Source organism: Sciurus vulgaris (assembly GCF_902686455.1).
Source record: "Sciurus vulgaris genome assembly, chromosome: 5".
Classification (NCBI taxonomy): domain Eukaryota; kingdom Metazoa; phylum Chordata; class Mammalia; order Rodentia; family Sciuridae; genus Sciurus; species Sciurus vulgaris.
In genome coordinates, this window is record NC_136465.1 from 113,617,932 (window position 1) to 113,639,487 (window position 21,556).

The following is a 21,556-nucleotide window of genomic DNA, read 5'->3' on the forward strand; positions in this document are numbered from 1 at the left end:
CAGGATCAATTTTTGACTGATTAGGATGTGTATTTCCCTTGTCAATTATTTTTGCTACTTTTAGGTCATATTGTATTTGTAATTATTACTATAATTATAGTTATAATCTTTTTTCTGGATATATAATATAGATTTTGGGTCAGATACAAAAGATGAAAAGAAGAAAAAAGAAAATTACAACCCAGATCATGATGGCTGGAAATATTGAGAGAACCAGGGATTACTTCCTTTAGAAAAATGCAAATGCCTTTTTTCCAAATACATCTCCTAACCTCTGCTGGACCATACAACAGATCCTAGAAATGAGCCTTTCCACCTGCATGACATTTTTCTGGTCCTTGGCACCTTGTATGCTGCTTGACCAACAAGGCAGGCTGTGAAATAACATTCCTAAAGAAATTGCAATAGTTTCTTCAAGCGTGCACCAGACAGATCTTCTCTTCCTTTCCTTAAGAGTTACAGACACAGGCAGCAGTCTTTAAGGGCCTGTAAGACAAGACATCTGTACCTTGTGTTATAAAAAGGGCTATTTTGGACTTCAGAAAGCAAGCCATTACTCCTAACTTTGGTTAAGACACAAATTCCATAAGTTAAGTTGTCCTCCAGGAAAAGCCTCCAGGCCTTTCACTAATGATTCTTAAGTTTGGAAGGAGTCTTTCAAGAATGGACAGGAGCAGGAGCTAGGTCATCCTGTCAGTAATGTAACAGGCTCAAAAATTGCTCACACAGAACATAATCCCCAAAGAGGGGAGGCAGTTTTGAACTTTTAGCTCTTGACCTTCTTGACCATGAACCCTGCAATAAAGCTTTTCCTTTTTTTGCAAAAACTAGGTGCCATAATATTGACTCTTGTACATGTCAGGTAGCTAGCCCTTGTAAGACAGCATGAACACCCTTACTATAACTAAACTGCAATCCTAAAGGTTTCATCTCTGTATTCCTCTCCTCTTCTGCCAACTTTTTGCTTATATGAAGGTAATTTTGTTATTCCAGTTTGCTTGGACATTGATTGCAGTCACCCAGGCTAGAATACAAACATCTAAGAGTTAACTCCTAAAGTCATTTTAGACCAAGAAAATGGGGAAAAGAGTGAGTAAAAGAGGCTTTGTAAAAACCCAAACTTCATGCAGGGCAAGGGGGTGCATACTTGTAATCCCAGTAACTCAGCAGAATGAAGCAAAAGGATGGTAAATTCAAGGCCAGTCTGTGTAATTTAGGGAGATCCTTTCTCAAAATAAAAATAAAGGGCTACAGCAGCTCAGCGGTAGGGTGCCCCTGGGTTCGTTCTTTAGAACCACCAAAATAGGAAAAAAAAAAAAGAAAAAAATACTGCTCTGTAAACTGCTTCACCTAGAAAATAAAAATGTGGTCCACAGCCTACATAAACCTTGCAAATGAAAATCTTTAATTTTAGTCATATAAATAAGGGAATTTAACTTGATCCATTTTGCTAGTAATATAAAGTAAATTCTCTATCTTTATATTACTATATTCCTATGTCTCCTAAGTTTGTTAATAAAAATAAGGATAGAGAGTTCTTGAAAAATTAAGATTCTTCACCACTGCATTCACTGCAGCTCTCTGGTAGTCTAGCTGTCAGAATGATTCATTTTCACTACCACAGTCTGAGTTCAGTCAAGGAACCATGACAATCTTTGGTGACCCAAATAGAAAACAGTAAATCATTTTATTTCCTCCTTTAAAATTTTTTTTTTTAGTTGTAGATGGACACAATACCTTTATTTTATTTATTTATTTTTTATGTGGTGCTGCGAATCAAACCTAGTGCCTCACACGTGCTAGGTATGCACTCTACCACGGAGTTATACCCCAGCCCTATTAATCTTTTCCCTTTTAATCTTTCACCTCCCATGGGGATGCTCTGAGGATTCATAGGTCTTTTCTCCTAATGCCTTTGGAGAGATTGAAATGTTTATTACTGGAGAACAAACTCTTCTAACAATGACTGGAACCACTTTTTCTGATCTCAACCTCATCAGTTTAGATCATCCTCTCCCTTGGACTATTAAAACTGATAGGTAGCAAATAGACATGAGTGGTTGGAACATTAAGTTAAGGGGCTAAATCTATAGACTGGGACTACGTGCTGGCCTGCCACATGCTTTCTCTTAAAAGCAATTAAGGTCATTCTGGCCCTGCTCTGGCTGAAGTCATTAGGATATGTTACATTCCTCTGCAAACAACCTGTTATCTGTAGAGCTGTTATCTGTAGGACCATAATATCTGCAAAAACAAGTTCCAATTAGAACTGCTCAGGGTAAGCCAAGGTGACTCAGAGTTGCTTTCAGATCTTTATCGTATGAGTTTAATCTCATTATAAATAGTAAAATTATTTCCCATGCACCCATGGGTCTTTAAAATCTGATGTAGTCCTACTGCCAGTCAAAAGTTGAGACATGGTACCTAGGCGGGACACTCCAGAAACTACCCAAAGACCCACAATAAAACTAGGGAATAGAGGCACTCCTGTCTCTCAGACAATCTACTCATTCCCTCCCTCTTGAGAGTGCTTTCTTTTCTAAATAAACTTTGCTGGACTTTTACTATCTTTCATGTCTTGCCTGAAATTTTCTCCTGCAAGAACATAATAGCCTAGAAACACAATGCAACCCCCAGACCACTGCTAGTAACAAAACCTGGCAAATATTTTTAAAATTAGGCCTCTTCTACTTTCACTGCTTTCTACTTGTCCCATCTACAATGATATATATTTTTTTTCTCTTTTTTGGGTTTGTTTTCTCACAAACCCAATGCACACATGCCCTTCTCTCAACAGCGAAGAAATGTTTTGAATCTAGCACAGGTTCTTCCTAACATGACTGAAACCTGTGATAAAACAGCAAGGAAAAGCTTGGGAAAGCTCAAAGGAGGCATTGCCAGGTACTCTCTTGAATTGGGTAAGCAGAGAAAATGCTTCTTGCTCTACTTGTTCTTTGAAGGGCTACATCTGATGAGAAAACTGGCTAGAAGGACTTATCAACTAGCTAGGTCTCCAGAGTATGACTTCACACTTTAATTGACAGTTTAAAAATGCTTTGTAAAAGAACCAGGTGCAATTGTGCATGTCTGTAATCCCAGCTACCAGAGAGACTGAGGTAGGCTGATTGCAAGTTGGATGCCAGCCTGGGCAACTTAGTGAGACCTTCTCAAAATTAAAGAAAAAAAAAAAAGCAAAACACTTTTTTTTTGGTACCAGGGGTTGAACCCAGGGGCGCTTAACCACTGAGTCACAGCCTTTTTCATTTTTTATTTAGAGATAGGTCTCAATAGTTTCTTAGAACCTTGCTAAATTGCTGAGGCTGGCTTTGAACTTACGATCCTCCTGTCTCAGCAGGGATTACAGGCGTGCACCACTGTGCTGATTCAAAATAAAAATTTTAAAAAGGGCTGAGGACATTACTCAGTGGTACAGTTCTCCTGTACCACTTTACAATTTCCATTTGTAAAGATGTCTCCCTCCTTTTAACTTTTACTGAGCCTGAACTTATGTATATCTCAAGAGTGTACTTTTTTTTTGTACTGATGATTGAAACCAGAGATGCTTTATCACTGACCAACATTCCCAACACTTTTTATTTTTTAGTTTGATACAGGTCTCACTAAATTGCTTAGGGTCTTGCTAAATTGCTGAGGCTGGCCTTGGACTTGCTATCCTCCTGCCTCAGACTCCTGAGTCACTGGGAATTATAGGCATGTGCCACAGCACCCAGGTAAGTTCTGCCTTTTTGAGATAATAAATTTTCTACCTGCTTTCAGTCATGTTTGAAAGTGTAAATTTGTAAATTTAGGGTTCAATACTACTTAGGAAGATAGAGTAGAAAATAAGAAAATTATAAAAGGGGAAAAAAACACTTTCAGAAAGTGGCAAATGATGACTCTAAATAAAAGCTATAAAACCTTTTTCATCTGTATTTTTATGCATGTTTATAAAATCTATGTTATGTGTACATGTGTGCTTAAGCTTGCATATTGTCTATATGGTACCAGATTGACTTAGAAATAAGTAAGCATTCATTTATTAAATTCAATCTAAATGCCTTTTGAAATCTACATGAGTTGGGGTAATCTTAAGTAGATATGATTTGTTTATAATTGTGAGTAATTTAATAGAAAGCAGTCCTCTAGTCAATAAAATAGCTATGTACTATCCCACTCTTCGGTTTACAACCAAAGAACTTAAAATCAGCATACTACAGTGTTGTGGCCACATCAGTGTTTACAGCAGCTCAATTCACAATAGCTAAACTATAGAGACAATGTAGATTCCCTTCAACAGATGAACGGATAATGAAAATGTGGTACATATACACAATGGAATATTACTCAGCCATAAAGAAGAATGAAATTATGGCATTTGCAGGTAAATGGATGGAACTAGAGAATATCATGCTAAGTGAAATAAGTCAATCCAAAAAATCCAAGGTTGAATGTATTCTCTGATAAAGAGATGCTGATCCATAGTATGGGGGAAGGTAGGGAAGAATGAAAGAACTTTGGATTATGCAGAGGGGAGTGAGGGGAAGGGTGGGGCAGTGGGGATGGGAAGGATGGTAGAATGAGACAGACATTATTATTGTATATACATGTATGAAAATTTTTTTTTAAAATTTATCACTGTCAAAAAAAAAACAAACAAAAAAGTTTTCAATACCATAACTCTGAGATGTTCACATTTTTCTTGTTCCCAAATGAAACTGATGTGTACTTAGGAAGAATAAAAGTAAATAAATAAACACAATAAAATAACTATGTATTTAACTTTATAGAACTCTTGCTTAAAGACATGCCCTAAAAATAGATGACAGAAAATAGCTTTGTTTAATGCCTAAAATTTTCCATAAGCAGTTTAGACAATTACTAAGAATAAATAATTAGCCTTAATTGTAAATAGGAAGGGAGCAATTTTGTATGTGAGAAAAATGAAAATGTTTTATAAAGAAAGTTATAGAATATGAGAATGTGTTTTTTAAAAGGCAGGGTGGAGAAGTTGGACAAGTTGTCAAAAGTGAGAAGGCTGTAAAATGGTTTTGGAAGGAAATGGATTTTGTGGAAGGTTCTATGGGTGATCAACCTGGAGAAATTCTTTGTAGGTTTTTGTAGATGCTGAGCATATATCAAAGATACATTGGTGCAAACCTTAAGTTTGATCACTTGTGTTTAAATGATAATGAGCTTTTCTGGAGCTTTAATCTGCTTTTAATAGAAAATTTGAGGGTTTTTTTTGTTGGTTTTTTTTTTTTTTTTTTTTTTTGCAGCACTGGGGATTGAACCCAGGGATGCTCTACCACTGAGCAGCCCTTCCTATTTTTCTTTTTCTTTTTTTTTTTTTCGGTGCTGTGGATCGAACCCAGGGCCTCGTGTTTGCAAGGCAAGCACTCTACCAACTGAGCTAAATCCCCAGCCCCCTATTTTTCATTTTGAGACAGGTTCTTGCTAAGTTGCCCTGGCTGTCCTTGAACTTGTGATTCTCCTGTCAGCATCCAAAGTCATAGGATCACAGGCGTCTGCACCTGGCTTCTTTTATTAAAACTTTGTACTTGTTGCTTATCACAATTCTGCAAAAGTACAACTCCTAACAATAATACTGACCCAGTGTTCTGAAAGGATACCTATCAACTACAGAATGTAAAATTGAACTTAATGGACTCCAGATTCTCTCCACAGCAAGTTCCCAGGAGACAAAAGAATTAAATAAACATGAGCTAAAGTCAGGTTATTTCCTCTACTGAAAGAATAACCACATCAAATACTCTCTTCAGCCTTCAGCCTCAGCAAAAAACAAAACAAAAACAAACAAAAAAACCACCCTATCAGCCAGACATGGTGGCACACACCTGTAATCCCAGCCTCAGCAATTTAGCAAGACCCTGTCTCAAAAATGTTTAAAAATTTTTAAAAAGGCTGGGTATAGCTCAGGGGTAGAATGCCAGTGGGTTCAATCTCCAGTATGGCAAGGTGGTGGGTGGGCAGGACACAAATAAAAACCAAAAAAAAAAAAAAAAAAACTCCATATTTATGCAATAATTAACTCCATATTAATGCAATTAATGCATATAATGCAATGTTCATAGCTCCTCAATTCACAATAGCCAGACTGTGGAACCAACCTAGATGTCCTTCAATTGATGAATGGATAAAGAAACTGTGATATATATATATACACACACACACACACACACACACACACACACACACACAATGGAATATTACTCCACTATAAAGAATAAGCATTTGCAGGCAAATGGATGAAATTTGAGAATATCATGCTAAGTGAGATAAGCCAATCTCAAAAAACCAAAGGATGAATGATCTCGCTGATAAGCAGATGATGACACATAATGGGGGATGGGAGGGGGGCAAGAATGGAGGAAGGAGGGACCATATAGAGGGAAAAGAGGGGTGGGAGGGGTGGGGGGAAGGAAAAAATAACAGAATGAATCAAACATCATTACCCTATGTAAATGTATGATTACGCAAATGGTATGCTGTTACTCCATTACAAACAGAAACAACATGTATCCCATTTGTTTACAATAAAATAAATTAAAATAAATAAAACAAGAAAAAGAAAATGGAGACGTGGAAAAATTAAGCAATTTTCCCTAGTTATTACAGCAAATAAGAATAAGAGCTGAAATTTAAACCCAGTCTGACTTCTAAGCCCATCTTTTAGTCTCCATACTTATTGTCTTCCAGAGAAAAAATTAAGTTCTCAAATACACTTTTAAAAGTGTATTTGAAAAATAAAAATTATAGACTGTCTTTGTGAGCCACATGCTATTTGAAATACATATACATTGTGGAATGACTCAATTGAGCTACTTAATATATGCTTTACTCCATTACTTATTGTATTTTTGTGGTGAGAACACTTAAAATCTATTCTCTGTGCAAACAAACAAACAAACAAACAACAACAACAACAACTCCATATTAGATACTACTAAGTCCCTCCTGGTTACAAAACATTAGGAAGTAAACTCTTGGATTCACCTTTTTCACTTCAAATGTGCACCAACTCCTTCTGAGGACACATGTACTTAGACTTCAAAAAAACTGGGTGATACTCATCTTCAACTACATGACAACTGAGAAGTGAACCAAGTAAGTGAACCCCACAAAAACCTGTCTGGGACTGAGGACATGTCAGTGGTAGAGCATTTGTCTTGGCCCTGGGTTCTATCCATTTTACAAGTCTTCTACTGATTCTCTTTTTTTTTTTTTTTTTTTGTGGAGCTGTTAATTCTCTACCACTGAACCATAGCCCTGAACCCCTGATTCTCATTCTTTTATATTTATTTCTTTATAGTCCTAAATACCTTTATATAGAACTTTTCAATCTTATCTGAGATCTTTGCAATTTACCTTGATATATTTTCTGAAATAATAAAAATAATGCTACAACCAAAAGAAACTTTACAAGAGGTATAGGCACTAGACTAAGAATTTTAGGCCAAGCTAAATGTGATGTAAATTTTAAAAGGCATTCTTTAGAAAATAATTTTATTTCAAAATAAAAAAGGACATACCAAGGAAATGTTATTTCAGAAAGAGGGGAAATGAAACCAAAAATTTTAAGGAAATTAAAATTCCAGGAAAATTATATAGAACTATCCCTAAACTCAAAGGTAAAAAACAGTCTTTAACTCAACAGGGTTACTGATAATGTTAACACAGTTAGAATCTAAAGTATCTAGGGGAATATGGTCAATGCTTCTTAGCATCAAGGCTAGGGCTAATCTGTAGAAACCTTGATTGTGGAAAATAATAGAGAGAGCTTGTAATCTAAACTGGTATCTTAAGACCTCAGTTCCCTGATTAAATGAGTCTTTAAGATATCCCATAGTACAGTTAGCCAGCATTGGAAAAATATTAAACCATATCCACATTCTATCAATAGAAGAAAGTAAATGGGTTGTTTTGGAGTTACTGGAGTTCCATTTCCCTTTCTGATTGCAAAGTAAGAAATAAGATTTAGTGGGCTGGGGAGATAGCTCAGCTGGTAGAGTGCTTGTCTTGCAAGCACAAAGCCCTGAGTTTGATACCCAGTACTGCAAAAAAAAAAAAAAAAAAAAAAAAAAAAAGATTTAGTTATGTCCCCGAATCTGTGAAATCCTGATTTCTCACAAGTCTGATCTCTTTTTTTCTACCCCTATTACTAAAGATATTTGGTATGTAGGAAAAGGATGAATTTGTTAAGAAGGAAATTAAAATGATACTATGTTATTGCCTAACTTCTTTTGTAATGTGACCTTGTTTATTTTCCCAGATTGGAATCTGGTGTAATATCAAGATAATAGAACAAATCAAATTATTGGCAATGAATAAGAGTTACAATAACTTGGGCATTAAAGACAAATATTTCTAAGAATAAGAGCTAGCCATCCTATCAGAGTTGTAGCCATGGAGTCAAATTGGTCAGAAAAATAAATTAGAATAAAAAGGTAAAATATTTCACAAGGCACAAGTGACTATAGATACAGGGGGAAAAAAACATGTTGTTTGTCTGATTAAAGAATATAATGGCAGGGTTGGGATTGTGGCTCAGTGGCAGAGTGCTTGCCTAGCATGTGTGGGCACTGAGTTCAATTCTCAGCACTGTATATAAATAAATAAAATGAAGGTCTATTGCCAACTTATTAAAAAAAAAAAAAAAAAAAGAATATGATGGCCAGGTGTAGTGTTCCATACCTATAGCCCCAACAACTGGACAGACTGAGGTAGATGTTTGCAAGTTTGAGGTCAGCCTGAGAAGCTTAGTGAGACCTCAATTCAAAAATTTAAAACAGGGCAGGAATGTAGGTAAGAGATAGGGTGCTTGCATAGCATGCACAAGGCCTTGGGTTTAATCCTCAGTGGAGGGGAGGGGAGAAAACTATGGTCCAAATCATGATTCATGGTAATGTGAATGAGAGCCAAGAATTTCTTCCTTTCAAACTTCAAGTGCCTTTTTTTCCCAAAATACACCCTAGTTCCATGTGTAAGGAGTCCCACGAAAACCATGCCGGACACGGGGAATCACATAAGGGAGTTTATTAAGCAAACAGAGTGTCTCCCAGCAGGGTAAGAGAGAAAATGAGAGGAAAAGAAAGGGAAAGAGAAAGGGCGCGCGCTAGAGAGAGTGGAAAGCGAGTAGAAAGAGAGTGTGTAGGAGAGAAAAGCAAGAGAGAAAAGATGGTGGTGAAGCATCTTTAAGAATCCTGCCCGCTAACAGGGGACCAATAATGGAGAAGGATACTTGCAAGCCGACTGATGAACCAATAGCTAGCTAGGATGTTCACAGACTGACAGTAGTTGGGAGGCAGGGAAATGGCTGCACCAGAAAGGGCAGGGAGAGCAGCTTTCAGACTGACAAGCTAGGTTGTGATGCAACAGAAAGGGCGGGGAGCAGCTTTGTATTACACCATGGAAACTACAAAGTGATCTTTTGGCCCCTGTACCTTGTATACTACTTGACAGTATATACTGTAAACTGTGAAATTAAACATTCCTGAAGAAACTACTGTGATAAACTTTCTTCAAGAAAGCACTGGATAGACAACTTCTTCCTCTGACTGGAGGTGGAAACAGGTAGGCTTATTGAGGCCTGAAAGAACCAAAAAATGAGCCATTACTCCTGACTTTCATATCTGAACCTAACATTCTCAGAATGTTAGGTAAATTTTCTGGAATGTATACTCCACCTGGTTGACTTTCTGTAGCTTGACAAAGCACAGACCCTTTGCTTGACCAATCTTCTAAGAATTCGGTAAGATACCATCTCAGGCCAATAGTCAAAATTTCCCCACTTTGCCTTATCCTGCCTATGTAATACCCCAGTAATATATTCAGTGAACTACTAATTTACAATTATCTTTGTTCTTTGACTGTAGAGGTTTACAACTCCTTTCACTCATTCAAAGCAAGTTGAATATATGTTCTCAGACCTAAGTCATATTTGACTCAGAATAAACAATTTTTTTGTTCTCCTTTACTGTTATTTTGCTGACACATTCCACGTAACAGCCATAGCAACCCATTTCTGCACAGATGTTAATAGATATAGGCACAGATCCTATTGATTTTGTGCTTTCTTTTCCCACTAAATTGTAAGCTTCTCTACAAAGATTATCTTTTCTTTGTATACTGTGGGTTAGCAAAGGCCAGGTATATAGTGGTGTCCCCAAAATGTATTACCTCATTTTTTTTTTTTGCATGTTACAACTGGAAGGCAATAAAGTGTGGAAATTAGAACATTTCTATCTATGTCCTTTTTCCAAAGTTGTGTCTTATCTTTGCCAAAAATATTCCTCCCTGACTCTGCTAGGAATAAGGGATTCCTGAGATGAACGCTGGAATGCGCTGTCCAGTCCCCTTTGAGGATGCAGGACCTGTTACCCCAGCTGTTTGGAGTAGGAGTGCTTCTGGCAGATGGGGCCCTGGCTGTCAGGCCACGCCCCTTTCCCAGGCAGCCCTCATCTCGTGACTGATGTATGTGGCAGGGTAAGATTCATTCCTCAAACCCCAGCTGAGATAGCTCTGAAGGTTGGCTGAGCCTTTGTTCTGCATCATGGCTCAACTTCACCCACCTAGTCTGGCTTCCTTCCCTGTCCTCAGTGTTGATCCCAAATTCACTTCCCAATAAACTTCCTGCCTGTCTCAGCATTAGCTTCCCTTCTTACTTTGAATAACCTGAAATCAAAGTTGCTGCAAAACTGATCTGCACTAGCTCTCTTTTCTTACCACCCATTACTTCTCTACTTTTTGTGATCCATTCTGGAAATTACTTTTTCTTTGGCTAAATTGTGGTCATCATTGGCCATGGACCATGAGAACCAACTCTTCCACAGGCTCCATATTTGAAATGCTAAAGGGTTCCTTTTACAACCCTCTGCTTCCCTCTTACTGTTCTGTCTGGGTAGTTCTTCTCTTTGAATATATTTGAAATTCATTTGCCATTTTTCATCCTCCTCTTCCTTAAATGTAGGCATTCCTTAGCTTCAACCCTTAGTTTTCTTCTAATTCTTCACAATCTCATTGCAGTTTCAGCATAATAATAACTGGGGAGCCACCTAGCATTAGAGACAGGATGAAGCAACCTCTTTTTTTTTTTTTTTTTTTTTTGGTACTAGGAATTGAATCCAGGGGTGCTTAACACTGAGCCACATCCCAGTCCTATTTTTTGTATATTATTTAGAGACAGGTTCTCACTGAGTTACTTAGGGCTTCACTAAGTTGTTGAGGCTGGCTTTGAATTCTCAATCCTCCTGCCTCAGCCTCCTGAGCTGCTGGGATTATAGGCATGCACCACCACACCTAAGAACAACTTCTTAATGTTGAACTGCAGGTCAATCCAACTGGAAAAGTGGGCAAGCTATTAAGTCCTGTGTTTCATTTCCTTATCTGAAGTGAGAATGACAATAGAATCATGGGGATGTTTTTAGGTCCCCAAATGCAACAATGTCCTCTCTAGACTCCCTGTCTTTTTATATGTTGTACCTGAAGGACATGGAAAACAACAATCCTCAGGGAAAAAGGGGAATAACAGTCCCGAGGGAGAAAAAGGAGGACAGTTGGTCCCAGGGAGAGAATGAAAACAATGGGCTCTGGGCTCTGGACTTTCACCCTTTCCCAGTAACAATGGAACTTGTGGAATTTTTGCAAGTGTTTCCCAATTTGGGCTTTGAACTTGCACAACTGTTCCCCCTGACAGCCCAACTGACTACACTCTGTAAATGATTCAAATCTCACTTGTTATGATTCAAATGTCACTTAAACCCTACAAAAATCAGACCCCTTCTGTAACCAGTTGTCATTTTCTCCCCTGAAAATGTGCCATTCCACTGCTTAGTAAAGAAAGTTTGCTGATCTGTTGAAATCTGTTCCCCGTTTCGGTTATTTTTGCTTTCAGTACCTATGCCAGAATGTTCTTGCTTTGGCCGTTCTTCACCCAGCTAACTCCTCCTCAGACTTGTGAGGTCTGTGGAAGAAGGAATATCTAGGTGGTCTGCCTTTATATGTTCCTTCTACCAAAGAGCCTCCCATGACCCCAATGTCTGGGTGAGGATCATCCTCTACATAGTCCTATAACACTGTACTGTATTCTGACATTTCCTATAGCATCTGGCAGAGGGGCTGCTTGCCTCCTGCCTTAGTTTTCTGAGTAGCCAATATTTATTGAGAAAAAAATATTTATTGAGAATATACTATGTGCCAGGTACTATTCCAGGCTCTGACATATAGTAACAATCAAGACATAAAACATTTCTGCTCTCAGAGAACTTACATTATCTGGAGGAGACAAATAATGTGATAAATTCCATTTAAAAAACAAATTTAAAGCCAAGTATAATGGTGCACACCTGTAATTCCAGCTACTCAGGAGGCAGAGACAGGACAATCTCAAAATAGAGGCCAGCCTTGGAAACTTACTGAAATTGCCTTAAAATTTAAAAGGGGTAGAGGTTGTAGATGTAGTTCATTGGTAGATTGTTTCTGGGCTCAACCCCAAATTCAGAAAATAAAAAACAAGAAGGTGAAAGTGTGGGATGTGGGAGAGAAGGAGTTAGGAAGGAAGGAAAGAAGTAAGAAAAGAGCTGGGGACGTAGAAGTAATAAGTACCCCTGGGTTCAATCCTAATACTGGAATAATAAAATAAAAAATGAATTTAAAAAGCAAAATAAGGACCAGGCATGGTGATGCATGCCTGTAATCCCAGCTATTCAGAAGGTTGAGGCAGGAGAATTGCAAGTTCAAGGCCAGACCAGGCAACTTAATGAGACCCCTGTCTTAAAGAGGACTGGGGATGTAGCTCAATGGCAGAGTGTTTGCTTACCCTGTGTAAGGTTCCCAGTAGCCACCCACCCCAATAAAAAGAACAAGGAAAAGCTAGAGATGGAAGATAACAGAAGGGATGGTTAGGGAAGATCTTGTTCAATGATTATGAAGTACAAATCGGACTGAAAACAACAGCAGCAGCCCCTTGAGGTCTTTCTAATATTAACTGAGCTAGGTAAAATACTTAGGACTCTTGCTGAGTACAAAGGTACTTAGACTGGGAGTACTTCAAGCAACAGCTTCCTTTCTCCTGTAGGGATTGAGGCAGCTCAGCATATGGTGCTAGTGGAATAATGGACCACGTGCTATAGTGAGTATCAATATCTGAGTATCAATATCTGACCAGCTAAATGGCATATGGGTCTGGAGGGGCTCTAATCTAATCCCCCCCTTTTTTTGTACTGCAGGTTGAAACTGAAGGCACCCTACTACTAAGTTACATCCCCAGCCCTTTTTGTTTTTTATTTTGTGACAAGGTCTCATTAGGTTGCCCAGGCTGGCCTCAAACTTGGAATCCTTCTCAGTCTCCTGAGCTTTTGGGATTACATGTATAAGCCCCTGCACCCAGCTGGTTCCTATTTTTTGAGGCAGTCTTGTGGCTGCTTATCACTTTGTTGTTGGTGGTGGTCGTGGTACTGGGGAATGAACCCAGGGGCATTTTACCACTAAACTATATCCCCAGCCCTTTTTATTTATTTATTTATTTATTTATTTATTTATTTTTTTGAGATACGGTCTCACTAAGTTGCTGAAGTTCTTGCAAAGTGGCTGAAGATGGCCTCAAATTTGTAATCCTCCTGCCTCAGCCTCCTGAGTCACTGAGATTACAGGTATGTGCTACCATGCCCAGCTCCTTAACATTTTTGTCCAGATCCTTACAATGGTATCCTTAATCTCCACTTTCTTCCTACTCTAATCCATCCTGAACCTCACTTTAGACTAATTGTGTAATACATCACTTTATATTATTATTCCCCTGGGCAAAATGCATTATGACTTCCTAATACCTTTAAAATCAAATCCCCAAATCCCTAATTTGCCTACATGTGATCCTCAAGTATCCTGCCTCACTTTAATATTCCAGGCATCATCTCTTCTTTCTCCTCTCCTTTTTCTTCTTCTCCTCCTCCTTCTCCTCCTCCTCCTCCTTCTCCTTCTCCTCCTTCTTCTTCTCCATCTCTCCCTCCCCCTCCCTCCCCCTCCCTCCCCCTCCCTCCCCCCCTCTCTCTCCCACCCCCCCTTTCTTCTTGTTTTCTGGTGTTTTATTTGGTGAATGCTGTACATGCCCTCTATCCCTAAGTTACAACCCCAGCCTCCTCAATCATTTAATAGTGTAATCTATACTGGGTGTTCTGGAACAACTCGGTCCTAGTGTGTGAGTATTGGCCCCAAGGTGTCAACCCAAGGGGAAGACAGATCTAAGATTATATAGACTGCAATTTACTGGGGACTTATTGACAATGGTCCTGGGTGGCAGCAAGACCAGTTAGATTCCTGAATTTGGTCAAAAGAAGAGTGTACTCAAGAGTTAGAACAAAAGTAACTTCATTTTGACTAGAATGTACCTGGTTTATTTTAAGATAGTATCTTAAAATAAACAGGTACATCCCTGGAGCCAGAATCTGACTGTGAAGCCCAGGTATGACTATAATGGTTTTATCTATTTATTGGAAACTATGCAGGAAAAACCAGCTAGGTTTACTCAGGGGCAATCATGAGGTTATGGCTCAAGATGGCTGCAGTCATGTTGTTACCAAGGGAAAAAGAGCCACATTTGTTTATCCCCAAACTAACAACCATATTCTTTTTCTGTGTGAGGGACATATGCATAGTACTTACTCATAATTTTTTTTTTTTTTTTTTTTGCAGTAGTGGGTATTGAGCCCAGGGAAACTCTACCATTGAACTACATCTCAAGTCTGTTTTTGAAACAGGGTCTAGGTAAGTTGCTCAGGCTGACCTTGAACTTATGATATTCCTGACTCAACCTCCCAAGTTGCTGGGATTACAGGCATGCACTGCCATTTGGGCTCTAGATAGCCATACTTTTTCTATAAGAGAAACTTGTACAGTGTGCTAATGATGCCTTTTGCATCTCAGAGATAAGGAAGTTGGCAACTGCCTACTCAGCCCCCAGGAATAGCACAGATAAAACTGGAGCAGCCCCGCTTTAGCTGGAATGAAAGCCATGCCAACCAATCCTTCACCTTTAGGTTCATCATCCTGGTAAAATTCCTGCTCTCTTGCACCATGACAGCTGACAATCACCATGAATTGATCAGAAGAGACAAAGCACCAAAAAAAGGCAGTGTCCAAATTCTTAGAAACTCTCTACCCATCCCTTAAAATGATATGAATATTCTCCCCTCCTCAGCCTATCCCTCCCCTTCATCTTGTTTAACTTATATCTATAGCATTGTGGCGCCCATGGAAAACCTGTATCTATGACATAGAGTCTCTTATTCTTTGGTCAAGAATAAAACTTTTTTTATTGCTTGACCAGTGCTTGGTTTTTGTTTGTTGGCCCTATGACTCCAAAAGGAAAAAAGGACTCAGTTTAGGTCAAAACTAGTAATAATGTCAAACTGTACCCATACATCCCACTCAAGTCAAAAGTGGTGATAATGTCAACTGTACCTATACATCCCACTCCTGACTTACAATCTTCTGTGTCCTGCCTCTTCCACAGTTGTGCTCTGAGACTGTGAGAGGTTTTAGCTTTGTATAAGTACATGGAGCAAGGCCATTTATCCGACTTGTAAGTAGAGTTCACAGCAACCAGAGAAACGGGCATGAAAAGAGACAGGTTTTCAAATGGTAATAACAATCAATTTTATCTGCTAAGGTAAAGAACTGACTTAGCATGTCTTCTGTAAAAGGGACAGTATTAAACAAGGCATCAATTTGGGTTTGATAATAGCACAGATTCCAGGGAAATTTTTAAAAAAGAAAGACAGGGAAAAAATGCCTAGTAGGGACTTGTAAAAGTAAATGTGCACTACCCAATCTTAGGCGTCCTGTCTCTGTTAAACAGTAGGGTGACAGCCTCTGCAGGCAGTGTGATGGAACATGCTAGCAGGACAGCAGGATGAGTGATTCCTAAAACTAACAGCAAAATGGCACACCAGACAACGGAAGCCACCTGTGAAACCCTGAGATATTTCCTTTAGGTCACTTGGAACCTAATCTGTGATCACAGGTCCAGAGTCCATCAGGATCAACATGTATCAAATTAGGAGAGCCATAGAGTCCTCAGGCTGCGGTAAGAAATAGCCAGCCTAACACTCATACATTGCTGATGGAGTTGCAAATTGGTGCAGCCATTCTGGAAAGCAGTGTGGAGATTCCTCAGAAAACTTGGAATGGATCCACCATTTGACCCAGCTATCCCACTCCTCAGTCTATACCCAAAGGACTTAAAATCATCATACTACAGTGATGCAGCCACATCAGTGTTCACAGCAGTTCCATTCACAATAGCTAGATTGTGGAACCAACCAATATGCCCTTCAATTGATGGATGGATAAAGAAACTGTGGTATATATACACAATGGAATATTACTCAGCCATAAAGAAGAATAAAATTGTGGCATTTGCTGGCAAATGGATGAAGTTGGAAAATATCATGCTAAGTAAAATAGGCCAAGCCCAAAAAACCAAAGGCTGAATGTTTTCTCTGATAAGTGTGTGACGATATATAACAAGGTGAGGTGGTGGGGGGCAGGGGGTGGGAAGAGAAGAATGAAGGAACTTTGGACAGTGTAGAGGAAAATGGGGTGGGAGGGGGTGGGGGATGGAAAGATAGTACAATGGAACAGTATTACCCTATGTATATGTATGATTACATGAATGGTGTGAATCTACATTGTTTACAACCATGGAAATGAAAAGTTGTACCCCATTTGTGTACACTGAATCAAAATGCAGTCTGTAAAAGATTTTAATAAAAAAAAAGAAATAGCCAGCCTATCCAGGGGGAAATAAAGCATGTGAACCCCCACTGAATTGTCCCCTACCTTGGATTTAATGCTTGCAGTTGGAAAAATGGCAGTGCTCTGTGTCTCTGACAATACAGCATCTGGATGCACACAGCTTAGACACAAACAGTCTTGAGCGCACGAACCACAGTCCCTAGACACTCGTAAGGAAGAGGCCTGTCGGCTGTATGGATGCTTAAGTGTATTAAATGCCTCTCTGAAGACTTTAGTCCAGCCAGCCAAAGTGGGTTTGCCTAATAGGGCCTCTATCTGTTGCTTTAACAAGTCATCGTTTCTCTCTGCTGCCTGAGGGTTGTGTGGAATATGAAAGTGTCATGATAATCATGTGTTTGGGCCCAAGCCTGGACAGCACAGCCTGTAACATTGGTGTCCAGGTCATTGTCAATCTAGTGTAGGTATCCTACATTACATTTAACTTTCCAAGATCTTTGATAGTGGCATTTTGATTAGCTCTCTTGCTAGGGAAAACTTGAATAAAGCCAATAGCTGTGTCAACATAGGTAAGGCATACTTACGCCCTTTACTGTTTGGCAAAGGGCCAGTATAACAATATGTCAGCCCTGTACTGGTTGGACAATCAGTGTATCTGTCCCTATATGTGAGTTAAGCAACAGGGCCAGAGGTAGGAGCATACCTGACATTGGGTCGTATATACAGGGGCAATCCTGTCACATTAGCTATAGTCCATCCTACTTGGGCAGTTTTTAAAATTTGTTCTTTTTAGTTGTACATGACAGTAGAAAGTATTTTGTCATGTCATACATACATGGAGTATAACTTCCCATGGTTGTGTATTCATATGGGAACATAGGAAAGTTATGTCTGAACATTCTACTGTCTTTCCCATTCCCATCTCTACTCCCTTCTCCCCACTCCGCTGTCTTATCCTGTGAACCTCCACTCCCCAAACCCCACTTATTGTGAGTCAGCATCTGCATATCAGAGAACATTCAGCCTTTGGTTTTGGGGATTGGCTTATTTCACTTAGCATGACAGTCTCCAGTTCCATCCATTTACTGGCAAATGCCATAATTTCATTCTTCTTTATGGCTGAGTAATATTCCATTGTGTGTAGGTACCACATTTTCTTTATCCATTCATCCGTTGAAGGGCACCTAGGTTGGTTCCATAGCTTAGCTATTGTAAATTGAGCTGCTATAAACATTGATGGGGCCATGTCACTACAGTATGCTGATTTTGTCCTTTGGGTATATGCCAAGGAGTGGGATAACTGGGCCAAATGGTAGTTCCATTTCAAGTTTTTTTGAGGAATCTTCATAATGCTTTCCAGAGTGGTTGCACCAATCTGCAGTTCCACCAGCAACATATGAGTGTACCTTTTCCCCATTGGCAGTTTTTTACCCCCAGTACTGGGAATTGAACCCAGGAACATTCTACCACTGAGGTACATTCCCAGTAGTTTTTATTTTTTATTTGGAAACAGGTTCTCAGTAAGTTGTCCAGACTGGCCTCAAACTTGCCATCCTCCTGCCTTAGCCTCCAAAGTAGCTGGATTACAGGTGTGCTCCACTGCACCCAGTTACTTCACTGAGGCCAGGATCTACCACACCTTAGTCAAAGCATCTATTTCCAAATTTCCAGGAGTAGAGGCCTTAATGTGAGCAGGTACATGATATACAGCTACTTGTGCTCCTGTTTTCCTATTTAATGTAGCTGTTCCCACATTTGTTGCCACACCGTGGCTGCCAGAGACGCCTTCCCATATAGAACATGCTCTCTTTACCATTGTGCCATTCATAAGATGAGGCCTTGGTACATTGATCAGCTGCCAGTACAAATAACCAGGGGCCACAGTTCATGAGTTATTACCAGCCATACTGCCAGTAGCTCTGCTCATTGATGGCCTGACTTTCTCCTGTCTCAAACTAGATAGTATCAGTGGCAGGCTGTACTGCAAACAGTGGTCCAGATGCTTGGGTTCCCCTTCTGGCCCATCTATACACCAGGCATTTTCAGGTATGGGGCCTCCGTCCTGTACTTGTGAGATCATAGGCCCTGGGGTGGACACCTGTGGTGGTGAAACCATTTTCATAGGTTACTGGGTCCAACACTGTCCACAGCCTAAGAGTTAATTAGCTGCTGGAGAGGACACTTCATTGTTATAAATATGCATGCTATTTATTTAGTGTACTGGTCCATGCTATAGAGGATTGAGGTCAGTAAAAAATGCTATCCACACACCCCCCTTTTTTTTCCCTTGGGTACTGGGGATTGACCCCTGGGCCTTGTGCTTGCGAGCAAGCACTCTACCAACTGAGCTATCTCCCCAGCCCCCACACACTCCTTTATAGATAGATCAGTTTGCACTGTGACCAGTAGTCTTGGTCAGTGGCTCCATCTGAAGTAGGGCATGGTACTGCTAGAAACTGTTGTTCTGAAGGGGTGTATCTAGTTCAGCTCCCTTCCAGAACTATCATCAAAAACCTAGAGTATCTTTTGCCCTGTTGTTCTTCCAGAGTACTCAACTCATGCCATTGCTGTACAGGTGACATCTAACTGTACGGGCATGGCAGAAAGAGAGTGCCCACAGCCTGTACCTGAACTATCAAATCTGCTTTTCCAAATGCTTCTTGCTGGGGAACAGCCCAGTCCCATGCAGCTCCCTCCTTAATCAGCCAACATAGTGGGCAGAAGCACAGAACTGGATGAGGAATGAAAGTTGGCCAATAACCTGGGTGCCCCAAAGCCTACACATCTTTCAACATAAGGGAGTCGGGGGAAGTCTGCACTTTATCTTTTACCATGCCTAGAATCAAAATGGTTCTGCCCAACCAGACCACCCCTAAAAACCTCATGGATGGTCCAGGGCCTTGGATCTTAAGGTAGACTGCCCATCACCTTGTGCATAGATGAGCGCAAGGTTGTTCAACTATGTCCTGTAACAAAGTACAATCACAACACAACAGAACCAGATAATATCAGTGGGGAATGTCTACTGCCTTTCCTTCCAAGTGAAGATGAACTGGTCTTGCTGAGTCCAGTTCCTATAGTCAACATCATTCTCCAAGTTCTATTTGGCTTTTTCACTGGCCAGCTAGGGCTATCTAAGGCACTGTGGGCAGGTCATAAAGTCCCAACCTGCTCTAATTCAACCTCTCAAATAGCTGGGATTATAGGTGTATACTGGTTTAGGTTTGCAATTTTAAAAGCACTCTCCTACTCAGGAGGATGAAGCAAGAGGATCACAAGTTCAAGGCCAGCTAGGGCAACTTAGCCAGACCCATACTCCAAATTAAAAAAATAAAAAGACTGGGGATGTAGCTCAGTGGTAGAGCACCCCTGAGTTCAATACCCAGTGTCTGGGTGGGTGGGGGTTCTCTTTGGGTACATCCAGCATGGAAAACTGGTTGGAGGCAGGACAAAAAAGGGGCAATGAAGTCTACACAAGTGATTCCAACAAGTGTGAGCAGAGACCTTGAGTAGTGTATTTAGAAACTCTGTGAAGCATGAATCTGTAGAAAACTGACATGTGCCACTGCTTGGTGTTTGCTTGTGGCAGTTACTAACTTTCTACAATTTTCTCAATCAAAAATGGTCTATGAAACTGCGAAGAAAGGACTAAAATTTTCAGATGTTTAAAAAAAAAAAAACAAAATAAAACAAATGGCAAAAATCAAAAAGGAAGAGAGTGCAGTAGTCTGGCCCAGAGGCTAGGAGCTTGGACCACAGCAAAGGCAGAGAAGATAGAAGGAAGCCAACTGAGCTAGAATCAACCTCAAGGTAGAATCCACAAGGCTTGTGTGCATGTGTGTCAGCTTGAGATGGCATGAAGGAGAAGCACTAAACACCAACTGTTTAAGTAATGAATGAATTCCTGTGCTCCTGCCATATTCCTTTACTTCATGAAATGTCTTCTTTCTACTTGATCCTTTCAAGGATAGCTCCTTCCCTTTTCTTCAACAAAACTGTCTCTGATTTTATCCTATTCTTTCCAGATCACACCTTAGTCAGGTTTCTAACCCATTCGCCTCTTCTACCCAGCACCTGTAGAGTACAGCCCACTCCAGGACCATGCTTTTATACTGTATAAGTGGGAGAGCTTGTGCTGATATAAAGCTCTGTGACCAAGGAGACACTGCACAGATGCTGGAGCTTTTACAACCATTTTCTCCTCGGATCCCCACAGAATTCTCGTAAGATAGGTACTACTATGGAGGAAATAAACTCAGAGCTAAAGTGACATGTCCAAGGTCACACCACCAAACGAAATGGCAGTACAATATTTGAAATTAGATACCACAGTTTTATTAATTAATTATTTGGTACTGGGGATTGAACCCAGAGGTGCTGGTGCTGAGCAACATGCCCAGTCTATTTTTAAATTTCTGTTTAAATTTGAGACAGCATCTTGCTAAGTTGCTGAAGTTGACCTTGAACTTGCCATCCTCCTAACCCAGTCTCCCAAGTCACTGGAATTACAGACATACATGGGACCATGTTTTTAAGTGAAATGCTCTCTACCATCCCCCATGGAGGTTAAATACTCCTGTGTACCCAGGAGGGCTGTTAATGCTTGGAGGCAGCTAAATGCCACTTCTAGGAATCCTTTCCAGTTCCAAGTATTAACTTATTTAAAAATATTTATTGAGCATCTACTATATGTGCGCCAAATATGTCATTTAATGTTGAAGGTACAGCAGTGAACAGAAGGGTCACAGAGCTTTTGAAAAAAAAGAAATAGATGCATAAACAACATAAG